Source organism: Bombina bombina, chromosome 2 (genome assembly GCF_027579735.1).
Source record: "Bombina bombina isolate aBomBom1 chromosome 2, aBomBom1.pri, whole genome shotgun sequence".
NCBI lineage: Eukaryota > Metazoa > Chordata > Amphibia > Anura > Bombinatoridae > Bombina > Bombina bombina.
Window position 1 is genome coordinate 360,857,700 of NC_069500.1, and position 13,194 is coordinate 360,870,893.

Consider the following 13,194-nt stretch of genomic DNA (forward strand, 5'->3'; position numbering starts at 1 on the left):
TCGGATAAGGTAGTTCTGCGTACTAAACCTGGGTTCTTACCTAAGGTAGTTACTAACAGGAATATCAATCAAGAGATTGTTGTTCCTTCCTTGTGCCCAAATCCTTCTTCGAAGAAGGAACGTCTACTGCACAACCTGGATGTAGTCCGTGCTCTAAAATTTTACTTACAGGCAACTAAGGAATTTCGACAAACGTCTTCTCTGTTTGTCGTTTACTCTGGGCAGAGGAGAGGTCAAAAAGCTTCTGCTACCTCTCTTTCTTTTTGGCTTCGTAGCATAATTCGTTTAGCTTATGAGACTGCTGGACAGCAGCCTCCTGAAAGAATTACAGCTCATTCTACTAGAGCTGTGGCTTCCACTTGGGCCTTCAAGAATGAGGCCTCTGTTGAGCAGATTTGCAAGGCTGCAACTTGGTCTTCGCTTCATACTTTTTCCAAATTTTACAAATTTGACACTTTTGCTTCATCGGAGGCTATTTTTGGGAGAAAGGTTCTTCAGGCAGTGGTTCCTTCTGTATAAAGAGCCTGCCTATCCCTCCCGTCATCCGTGTACTTTTGCTTTGGTATTCGTATCCCAGAAGTAATGATGACCCGTGGACTGATCACACTTAACAGAAGAAAACATAATTTATGCTTACCTGATAAATTCCTTTCTTCTGTAGTGTGATCAGTCCACGGCCCGCCCTGTTTTTAAGGCAGGTAAATATTTTTTAATTTATACTCCAGTCACCACTTCACCCTTGGCTTTTCCTTTCTCGTTGGTCCTTGGTCGAATGACTGGGAGTGACGTAGAGGGGAGGAGCTATATGCAGCTCTGCTGGGTGAATCCTCTTGCACTTCCTGTTGGGGAGGAGTAATATCCCAGAAGTAATGATGACCCGTGGACTGATCACACTACAGAAGAAAGGAATTTATCAGGTAAGCATAAATTATGTTTTTTATGTTTTTGCTTCTTCTGACGCTGCCTTCAGGCAGTTGTCTCAGCTTGCATTGCATTGTTTCACCTTTTTTGTGTTCTTTGAAACGTTGTGGCTTTAGTTTTTCAGTGAAAATAGATGTTTCTTAAATCCCACCTTTCATGTTTTATTACTCATGGACTCCACAGCTATAAAGAGTAATCTCTGGTACTTCTGCAGTAAGGCATGCTGTACTTTTAAGGAGGCCAAGAAGATTAATAAGGTCTTAATTGTAGTTATTATAATCTCTGTTTGCAGCACGATGCTGCATGTGTATCGCATTTGTTTTATGATTTTGCAATGTTTTTCCGTGTGAGGCTTTGACCTGGACTGTCTCTACCTAAAAATAGTGACTTGCAGTTTGCTTTTGAATTTGACAATTTCCCTGCAATATTGCTGCTATTACTTGCTTTACCAGTGCCTTATTATTTTGGATGCCTCTACTCTCAATAGATCGGCATTAAAGGAACAGGCTACTTGAAAAAGTTTATAGTTTAAAAAGATAGATAATCCCTTTATTACCCATTCCCCAGTTTTGTATTACTAACACGGTTATATTAATATACTTTTACCTCTGTGATTACCTTGTATCTAAGTCTCTACAGACTGCCCCCTTAATTCATTTTTTTTTTACAGACTTGCTTTTTAGCCAGTCAGTGCTGACTCAAATAACTCTATAGGAGTAAGCACAATGTTATCTTTATGACACAGATGAACTAACACTGTATGACTGAACAACTGACAAAATGCACGGAAATAAGAGGCAGCCTTCATCGGCTTAGAAAATTAACATACCTATGTTTAGCTTTCAACAAAAGAATACCAAGAGAACAAAGCAAATTTCATGATAAAATTAAATTGGAAATTTGTTTAAATTTGCATAATCTGTCTGAATCATGAATGTTTCTTTTTGACTAGACTGTCCCCTTAAAATTACCTGTGCAAGTTAGTCTTCATCTTGATAGTGAGACTAATCTTTTACCTTTGGTATTTAGATTTATTAATTTACAATTACTTTTTAGTACTTATTTTACTTGTAGGTGCTCATTAAATTACTAGAGAGAGTTCAGCTCCTACATTTAGTCACATTGGTCTGTTATCCCTAGCCCCCCTGATTGGTTGCTGTGTTTAACTTGCCGTATCCTAGGGATTTGTGGTGAGTAGAGCCTCTCAGCCATTGACTCTAGCTTGTTTAATTCTCGTACAACAGTACCGGTCCTGATGCAGTTGAAGACACTAGCCCGTCCAGGAAAACGGTTTACTGTTTGGTGTGAGTAGCCTAATTTTGAACATATCCATGGTCTTTAGATCTTCAGCCCTTGAGCTTGAAGGTTCACTTTTTGCTTTATTTGTGTCCAGTTCCTAAGAATTTTAAAGTGTGTTGGGCTCTTAAAGTGTAGGTAAACTTTGATGAATGAAAGCAGGTTTTTTAAAATACTATTCAAAACAGGGACACTTTCATTTATCAAAGTTTAGAAGGCAGCCGTTTTGATTAAAAATTTACCTTTGTTGTTTTCACAGCCAGAGCAGCTTCCCCCACACAATGATCCTCTCTTTACACGTCATCAATGACTAATCCAGCTTCCTCCAATCATGGCATGGCCTCAGGCATTGACTACCCTGGGTGGAAAGCCGTGATTGGAGCAAGCTGGATTAGTCATTGATGACGTGTGAAGAGAGGATCTCCGGGTGAGGGAAGCTGCTCTGGCTGTGCAAAGAAGAGAGGTAAGTTTTTAATCAAATTATTACTGAAATGACATAAGTCACAGGTGTGTGAGTTATGTCAGAAAAAGGGTATGCTTCTTTACACTGTTGTATGATTGTCTCAAGTATCTTGGAACTCAGTTAAGTTGTAAAATATAACTTTTATTAGTGTTGATTAAAAAAGACAGCTTATATATTGTGATATTTTGCTGTCCTCACTTTAATTAAAAACACTTCTCCTTCAAATTGAAAATCAATTTGAAGGAGAAGTGTTTTTAATTAAAGTGAGGACAGCAAAATAGTATTACTGCTCATTCAAGTATAACGGTGGCTACTCCTTGTGCCTTTTGGAAAAAAATGCTTCTCTTGACCAGATTTGTAAGCAGCGCTACCTGGTCCTCTGTTCATGCATTTGCTATGTTTTCCCATTTAAATGGTTCTGTCTCCTTTGATTTAAGCTTTTGGTAGGAAGATACAGTGGGGCGTTATATCTAATTAGTCTCAGTCCCTTCCTTAACCTCTGAGTTCCTCCCTGTCCTGTTGGGCTTGTGTATTTTACTGCTTGGGCATTCAATCTCACCATCATTTGGAAGAAAATAAAAATGTATATCTCTTATAATGGGGATTTTCCATGCAGAACCCCCACCCCCACCCACTCTAATTACTTATTGCTTTGGCACAAAGTCCTGTTTTGTTCTTTATTTGCCTTACTTTGGGTTTTTTTTCTAACTTTCCTTCTCTGCTTGGATATAAGTATAACTGATGAATGCTAGAAAATGGAATAGAGTAAAGCTCTGCAATGTAGGGGTGTTTCCCTGGTGGAAAGGAAGTATATTCTTCATCATGGGAGAAATACACTTGTCAAATAGGGAATCATTTTAATTTTATTTGTTTCTATTTGCATATCATTATATTATTGTAGTGGTTATGGGATATATTGGGCTTATTAAAAATAAATTGGGGTGTCACATGAATTTTGCCTATATGTCAAGAGTATCCCAAAGTATAAACAATGGGAATCATTAAAGTAATCTATGAGTTTCACAGAAAAAAAAGATTTGATTTTACCATCTTTATTTCTTTCTAATGACACGGTGAGTCCACGGATCATCATTAATTACTGTTGGGAATATTACTCCTGGCCAGCAGGAGGAGGCAAAGAGCACAGCACGCTGTTAAATATCCCTTCCCTACCCACAATCTCTAGTTATTTTTTTTGCCTCTAGTGCAAGGAGGTGGTGAAGTAATTAGGTGTCCTGATTAAGACTCTTCTATCAAGATTTTTTTATTTTGAAGTCAGGGTAGGATTGCTCTGCCTTCCATCACCTTTGAGAATAGCTGTATTCCACGTTAGTCTCTTTAGTAGGGCTGCATTTTTCTAACATGTTGCGGCCCTGGTATAGAAAGCCTGATTAAGTTTACTCTGTATTTCTCTTCACACAGGTCTCTGTGCGGAGCGGCATCCTCTCAATATTTGTGAGTCGTCTAACTGCCAGACGACTAGAATGCAGGTAAGTGCCTTTGTTCTTCTAGGGCTAGAAGGCTGGCACTAAAGGGGTTGAAGGGCCCTCTGCTGTTAGTGGGACAAATCCTGAGGGATACTTAGGGCCGTTTGCAGGCACACTAGTCATGTGACTTGTAGACTAGGGGTTAATTTCCTTCATAGTAAGTAAGGGGTTAACCACCTTAGGGGTTAAAATTAATTTTAATTCTGTAATCTGTACTTGTTCAGCCTCCTCTGGTTGTGATTCTGAGATTAGAGCGCATAGGGCGCCATTTCTAGGAGCTGCATTATTAAGATCATACATTTCTTTATGAGGAGTAATGTCTCTGTTTGAGGTATTCCTTTCCGTTTCTTTAGAAAGCGGTGCAAATGCCTTTTCTTCTACAAGATATGACGAGTCCACGGATTTCATCCTTACTTGTGGGATTTATCCTCCTGCTAACAGGAAGTGGCAAAGAGCACCACAGCAGAGCTGTATATATAGCTCCTCCCTTCCCTCCACCCCCAGTCATTCTCTTTGCCTGTGTTAGTAATAGGAAGAGGTAAAGTGAGGTGCTAGTTTTAGATTCTTCAATCAAGAATTTTTTTATTTTAAAATGGTACCGGTGAGTACTATTTTCCTCAGGGAGAAATCGTCAGTCTGGATTCCCAAGAGGAATGAAGATATAATTTTTCTGCCCTGAGGTTGATGATCTTAACAGATGTTACTAAGATCCATTCTGGTTCCCACAGAGCTTCTGAAGGTAGTGTAAGAAAAATCTTCAGTGTGGAGAACGGTGTCATGCTACAAGCAGCATTGAGGTATGCTCAGTCTTTTATTTCTGAGGAGACTTGTTATATCAGAACTGGCTGACATTATTCCCTACAAGGGAAGGGCTAAGCAGTAGACCTATATGGGTTATGGTGGTACTGAAATTACTGTTTCTCCTACATTGGTGTATCCGGTCCACGGCTTCATCCTTACTTGTGGGATATTCTCTTCCCCTACAGGAAGTGGCAAAGAGAGCACACAGCATAGCTGTCCATATTGCTCCCTTCAGGCTCCGCCCCCCCCAGTAATTCTCTTTGCCGCTCTGAACAAGTAGCATCTCCACGGGGGTGGTAAAGAGTATGTGGTGTTAGTTGTAGTTTTTTTATTTCTTCTATCAAGAGTTTGTTATTTTAAAATAGTGCCGGTTTGTACTATTTACTCTACAGCAGAAAGTGATGAAGATTTCTGTTGAGAGGAGTATGATTTTAGCACCAGTAACTAAAATCCATTGCTGTTCCCAAGCAGGACTGTTAACCAGAGAACATCAGTTGGGGGGAACAGTTTGCAGGCTTAACTGCTTCAGGTATGATCAGTCATTTTTCTAACAAGACCATGTAATGCTAGAAGACTGTCAGAAATTCCCTCTGGGATTGCTAAGCCATTTTTTTTTCTAATAGACTCTGTATAAAATGATGTCTTATATTTAGGGCTCTATGCTGGTTGACACTATTGTGGGCTTTAAAATCGATTGCTTTTTAGCATGTTTTTCACTATAAATAAGGTGTTTTTTCAGACTTTAAAACACTTTTGGGGTTTAATTTCGGCCTGGCACTTATTTGGACACCTAAATCTAGTCAGAAAGGCCCCTCCACTCTAGAATGAAGAGGGAGGAGGCCTAATTTTTAGGCCTAAATTGTGCAGTTGTTTTTGCCTAGGCAATCCATGCAGCTTCATGTGGGGAGTCAAGAGGCATCATAAAAGACTCCAGGGAGGCTTATTTCCTGCTAAAATAATCCCTAATGAAGGTAAAAGGCTACAGTGAAAGCTGTTTCTAGTACTGTAGTGTGTTAACTGGTTAATAACTGTTATTAACTCCGGTTTGGGCATTAAGGGGTTAATTGATCTGAAAATTTGTGTGCAATCTTTTCAAAGCATTAAGACTCTGTGGTGAAAATTTCATTAAAATCGGATGTTTATTTCATGGTTTTTTTGATGTTTCAGTAAAAAAGTGTGCATTAAGGGGTTAATTGATCTGAAAATTTGTGTGCAATCTTTTCAAAGCATTAGGACTCTGTGGTGAAAATTTAATTAAAATCGGATGTTTATTTCATGGTTTTTTGATATTTCAGTAAAAAAGTGTGCTTTTTTATTATTTAAAGAGACAGTAACGTTTTTGTCAAAAATAATTTTTATTGCATTATAGTTCTGTTTAAGTCTGTTAAACATGTCTGAGTCTTCAGATAGCCTATGTTCTGTATGTCCAAAGGCCAAGGTGGTTCCCCCATTAAATTTATGTGTGAAGTGTGCCATAGCGTCCAAACAGCTTAAGGACAGTACAATCACACTTAAAAATATAGCCCAAGATGATTCTTTAGCTGAAGGTAGTGAAAATAGCTTGCTTTCCTCTCCTTCTGTGTCAACACCAGCTATGCCCGCGCAGGCGATGCCCAGTACATCTAGCGCACCAATTGCGATTACTATGCAACAGTTAGCAGCAGTAATGGATAATTCTATCGCAGCATTTTTATCCAAACTGCCAGTTTTCCTAGGAAGCGTGATTGCTCAGTTTTAAATACAGAAAATGAGCAAGTAGACGCAGAGGATAATTTATCTGTAGTGCCCTCACATCAATCTGACTTGGCTGTGAGGGAGGGCTTGTCTGAGGGAGAAATTTCTGACACAGGAAAAGTTTCTCAGCAGGCAGAGCCTGATACCATAGCATTTAAATTTAAGCTAGAACACCTCCGCGCTCTACTTAAGGAGGTCCTGGCTACTCTTGATGATTGTGACCCTTTGGTGGTCCCAGAAAAATTGTGTAAAATGGATAAATTCTTAGAGGTCCCAGTACACACTGATGCGTTTCCGATACCTAAGAGGGTGGCGGATATAGTGAATAAGGAGTGGGAGAAACCAGGTGTACCTTTTGTTCCCCCTCCTATATTTAAGAAAATGTTCCCCATTGTTGACCCCAGAAGGGACGCGTGGCAAACGGTCCCTAAGGTAGAGGGGGCAGTTTCAAAGCTAGCTAAGCGCACAACTATACCAATAGAAGACAGTGGCGCTTTCAAAGATCCTATGGATAAAAAATTAGAAGGTTTATTTAAGAAAATTTTTGTTCAACAAGGTTTTCTTCTTCAACCAATTTCTTGCATTATTCCTGTAACCACTGCAGCTGCTTTTTGGTTTGAGGAATTAGAAAACTCCCTCCAGAAGGAGACTTCTTATGATGAAGTCATGGACAGAATTCACGCCCTGAAGTTGGCTAATTCTTTCATTACAGATGCCGCTTTTCAGTTAGCTAAATTAGCGGCGAAAAATTCTGGTTTCGCAATAGTGGCGCGTAGAGCGCTTTGACTAAAATCGTGGTCGGCGGATGTGTCGTCCAAAACAAAATTGTTTAATATTCCTTTCAAGGTAAGACCCTATTCGGGCCAGAGTTGAAAGAAATTATTTCAGATATCACTGGGGGAAAGGGCCATGCCCTTCCACAGGATAGACCTTTCAAAGTTGAAAATAAGTCTAATTTTCGTTCCTTTCGCAATTTCAGGAACGAACCGGCTTCTACCTCTACAGCCACTAGGCAAGAGGGTAACGCACCCCAGCCCAAACCAGCATGGAAACCATTGCAAGGCTGGAACAAGGGTAAACAGGCCAAAAAACCTGCTGCTGCTACCAACACAGCATGAAGGGGTAGCCCCCGATCCGGGACCGGATCTAGTAGGGGGCAGATTTTCTCTCTTTGCTCAGGCCTGGGCAAGAGATGTTCCGGACCCCTGGGCACTAGAAATTGTCTCTCAGGGGTATCTTCTAGAATTCAAGGACCTTCCTCCAAGGGGAAGGTTCCACTTGTCTCGCTTATCTTTAGACCAGATTGAGAGACAAGCATTCTTACATTGCGTTTAGTACCTTTTAAAAATGGGAGTGATAAACCCAGTTCCAACAGCAGAACAAGGACTGGGATTTTACTCAAACCTGTTTGAAGTTCCCAAAAAGGAAGGAACTTTCAGGCCAATTTTGGATTTAAAGATCCTAGACCAATTACTCAGAGTTCCATCATTCCAAATGGAAACCATTCGGATTACCAGTTCGTGGCTCTTCCCTTCGGATTGGCCACTGCTCCGAGAATTTTCACAATGGTGCTAGGGTCCCTTCTAGCGGTGCTAAGGCCAAGGGGCATTGCAGTAGCACCTTAACTAGACGACATTTAATACAGGTGTCGTCTTTTCACAAAGCAAGGGCTCATACGGACATTGTTCTAGCCTTTCTAAGGTCTCACGGGTGGAAGGTGAACATAGAAAAAAGTTCTCTGTCCCCGTTCACAAGGGTTCCCTTCCTGGGAACAATAATAGACTCGGTAGAAATGAAAATCTTTCTGACAGAGGTCAGGAAACTAAAACTTTTGAACACTTGTCGAGTTCTTCAATCCATTCCTCAACCCTCCATAGCTCAGTGCATGGAGGTAACAGGACTAATGGTTGCGGCAATGGACGTGGTTCCTTTTGCTCAAATTCATTTAAGACCATTGCAACTGTGCATGCTCAAACAATAAAATGGGGATTATGCAGATTTGTCTCCCCAGATTCAGATGGACCAGCAAACCAGAGACTCACTCCTCTGGTGGTTGTCTCAGGATCACCTGTCTCAGGGAATGAGTTTCCGAAGACCGAAGTGGATCATTGTCACGACCGACGCCAGCCTCTTAGGCTGGGGCGCGGTCTGGAAGTCCCTGAAGGTTATGGGTCTATGGTCTCGGGAAGAATTTCTTCTCCCGATAAACATTTTGGAATTGAGAGCGATATTCAATGCGCTCCAGGCATGGCCTCAACTAGCGGAGGCCAAATTCATCAGTTTTCAGTCGGACAACTTGACGACTGTTGCGTACATCAATCATCAGGGGGGAACAAGGAGTTCCCTGGCGATGAGGGAGGTATCCAAGATCATCAAATCGGCAGAGGATCACTCCTGCCATCTATCAGCAATTCACATCCCAGGAGTGGACAACTGGGAAGCGGATTATCTGAGTCTTCAGACTTTCCATCCGGGGGAGTGGGAACTCCACCCGGAGGTTTTTTGCTCAGCTGACCCAGCTATGGGGCATTACAGATCTGGATCTGATGGCGTCACGTCAGAACTTCAAAGCTACACGTTACGGGTCCAGGTCCAGGGATCCCAAGGCGACATTGGTAGATACCTTAGTAGCGCCTTGGTCGTTCAATCTAGCTTATGTCTTTCCACCGTTTCCCCTTCTCCCCCGGCTAGTAGCCAGGATCAAGCAGGAGAAGGCTTCGGTAATTCTAATAGCTCCTGCGTGGCCACGCAGGACTTGGTATGCAGACCTGGTGAATATGTCACCAGGAAAATTTACCATAAGATATGGCGGAAATATCTTTGCTGGTGCGAATCCAAGGGTTACTCATGGAGTAAGATTAGGATTCCAAGGATACTATCTTTTCTCCAAGAAGGATTGGAGAAAGGTCTGTCAGCTAGTTCTTTTAAGGGACAGATATCTGCTCTGTCTGTTTGGTTACACAAGCGTCTGGCAGCCATGCCAGATATTCAGGGTTTGTACAGGCTTTAGTCAGAATCAAGCCTGTCTACAGACCTGTGGCTCCTCCATGGAGTCTAAATTTAGTTCTTTCAGTTCTTCAAGGGGTTCCGTTTGAACCTCTACATTCCATAGATTTTAAGTTACTATCTTGGAAAGTTTTGTTTTTTTGTAGCTATTTCTTCTGCGAGAAGAGTTTCTGAATTGTCTGCTTTGCAGTGTAATTCACCCTATCTGGTGTTTCATACAGATAAGGTCGTTTTACGTACCAAACCTGGTTTTCTTCCAAAAGTGGTTTCCAATAAGAATATCAACCAGGAAATAGTTGTTCCTTCTCTGTGTCCTAATCCAGTTTCTAACAAGGAACGTCTGTTACACCATCTTGATGGGGTTCGTGCTTTAAAGTTTTATCTAAAAGCAACTAAAGACTTCAGACAAACATCGTCCTTGTTTGTCGTCTATTCTGGCAAGAGGAAAAGTCAAAAGGCGACTGCGACCTCTCTGTCTTTCTGGCTGAAAAGCATCATCCGGTTGGCTTATGAGACTGCTGGAAGGCAGCCTCCTGAACGAATTACAGCTCACTCTACTAGAGCTGTGGCTTCCACATGGGCTTCCAAGAATGAGGCTTCTGTTGAACAGATTTGTAAGGCAGCAACTTGGTTTTCACTGCATACGTTTGCCAAATTTTACAAATTCATTACTTTTGCTTCTTCGGAGGCTATTTTTGGGAGAAAGGTTTTGCAAGCAGTGGTGCCTTCCGTTTAGGTTACCTGACTTGTTCCCTCCCTTCATCCGTGTCCTAAAGCTTTGGTATTGGTTCCCACAAGTAAGGATGAAGCCGTGGACCGGATACACCAATGTAGGAGAAAACAGAATTTATGTTTACCTGATAAATTTCTTTCTCCTACGGTGTATCCGGTCCACGGCCCGCCCTGGCATTTTGGTCAGGTTTAAATTTATTTTTTGTAAACTACAGTCACCACTGCACCTTATGGTTCTCCTTTTTCTCCTAACCGTCGGTCGAATGACTGGGGGGGCGGAGCCTGAATGGAGCTATATGGACAGCTCTGCTGTGTGCTCTCTTTGCCACTTCCTGTAGGGGAAGAGAATATCCCACAAGTAAGGATGAAGCCGTGGACCGGATACACCGTAGGAGAAAGAAATTTATCAGGTAAACATAAATTCTGTTTTTTGTATATTGATTACTATGTTATGTGACTGGGAGACTGGGAGAGGCAGCTGAGACTTTCTAATTTTATTACTTGGCATAGTGATATGTTTGGGTGAAGACATTAGGGGACCACATGGCTTATTAAAACCGCTTCCCATGCGGTTATGGAGACAGTTAATGTGACGCCCATGTTGGGCGGGGCCTATTTCGCGCGCTTAGAAGCACAGTTTTCTCTTCACTAGAAGGCAGCAGGCACTAGCTCCGGTGGGGCCTAAGTTTGAGTTTCAGTCACCTGATCGTTATTGATTGTCTTGAGCACCCTGGGGGCAGGTAGGCGCAACAGCAGAGCTGTGGCGAGGTGCAGGGGCTGTTATCGTTTTTTAAAACCTATTTACAAATAAAGACGCTTTAAAATGTGATTTTGCATTTTCTCTCAAATTGTGCAATTATTTTTGGCTAATTTGAACTGCTTATTATACTTTTTAGTGCTGAAAAATCGTTTTTGGTGTTATTCAGAAAAATTGTTGCGCTTTTATTATTTAAAGGCGCAGTACATTTTTTTTTAAATTTTTTTTGAATCTCTATAAATAAGGTTAAAAGCGACTATTGTGGCTATTGCTAGTCTGTTTAACATGTCTGAACTTGAGGAAACTCCTTGTTCTATGTGTTTAGAGGCCATTGTGGAACCCCCTCTTACTTTGTGTACCTCTTGTACTGAAATGGCTTTATAATGTAAAAAGCATATTTTATGTAAAGAAAGTGTGTCTAAGGATGATTCTCAGTCTGAAGAGAATCAGGATATGCCGCCTAATTCTCCCCAAGTGTCACAACCTTTAACGCCCACTTAAGGCCGAGTTCCTCAACCGCGTCTAATTCTTTTACTCTGCAGGATATGGCTGCAGTTATGTCAACTACCCTTACAGAGGTATTATCTAAGTTACCAGTGTTACAGGGCAAATGCAGTAGGACAGGAATCCATGTGAATACTGAGTCCTCTGACGCTTTGTTGGCTATTTCCGATGTACCCTCACAGGGATCTGAGTTGGGGGTCAGGGAACTTTTGTCTGAGGGAGAACTTTCGGAATCGGGAAGTGTGTTACCTCAGACAGATTCGGACGTCATGTCCTTTAAATTTAAGCTGGAACACCTCCGCCTGTTACTTTGGGAGTTCTTAGCGACTCTGGATGACTGTGACCCTGTTATGGTACCACCAGAGAAATTGTGTAAAATGGACAAATATCTAGAAGTCCCCGCTTACACTGATGTTTTTCCGGTTCCTAAGAGAATCTCGGAGATTATCAAGGAGGAGTGGGACAGACCGGGTATACCGTTTTCTCCTCCTCCTAATTTTAAGAAAATGTATCCCATATCGGACACCGTTCGGGACTCTTGGCAGTTAGTCCCTAAGGTGGAGGGAGCTATATCTACCCTGGCTAAGCGTACAACTATTCCTATTGAGGACAGCTGTGCTTTCAAAGACCCTATGGATAAGAAATTGGAGGGTCTTCTAAAAAAAGTTATTTATTCTTCATGGTTTCCTTGTACAACCGACAGCCTGCAATGTTCCAGTTACTACTGCAGCGGCTTTCTGGTTTGATGCTTTAGAAGAATCTCTTAAGACTGAGACTCCTGATATTTTAGATAGAATTAAGGCCCTTAAGCTGGCTAATTCTTTTATCACAAATGCAGCCTTTCAAATCGCTAAGTTGGAACGTAGAGCGTTATGGTTAAAATCGTGGTCTGCCGATTTGTCATCTAAGTCAAATCATTTCTGACATTACTGGAGGTAAAGGTCATCTTCTACCTCAGGATAAGACTATTAAGATGAGAGGTAAACAAAATAATTTTCATTCCTTTCGGAACTTTAAAGGAGTACTCTCTTCTTCCTCATCCTCCGCAAAACAGGAAGGGAATTTTGCCAAGTCCGTCTGGAGACCCAACCAGGCTTGGAACAAGGGTAAACAACCCAAGAAGCCCGCTGCTACTACCAAGACAGCATGAAGAGGCGGCCCCTGATCCGGGACCGGATCTAGCAGGGGGCATACTTTCTTTCTTTTCCCAGGCTTGGGCAAGAGATGTTCAGGACCCCTGGGCACTGGAAATCGTGACCCACGGGTATCAACTGGAATTCAAAAGTTTTCTCCCAAGAGGGAGATTTCTTCTTTCACGATTGTCTGTAGACCAGATAAAAAGAGAGGCGTTCTTACGTTGTGTAAAAGACCTCTCTACTATGGGAGTAATTTGTCCCGTTCCAAGACTGGAACAGGGACAGGGGTTTTACTCAAATCTTTTCGTGGTTCCCCAAAAAAAGAGGGAACGCTCAGACCTATTTTAGATCTCAAAA

At 41.7% G+C, this 13,194-nt stretch overlaps 1 protein-coding gene across 1 annotated transcript in view; it reads left to right on the forward strand.

The window, feature by feature from the left end:
* The window catches only part of KNTC1 (kinetochore associated 1), a 1,377,837-nt gene that overhangs the window by 652,607 nt on the left and 712,036 nt on the right, over positions 1-13,194 (forward strand). The gene's annotated exons all lie outside the window — the stretch shown is intronic.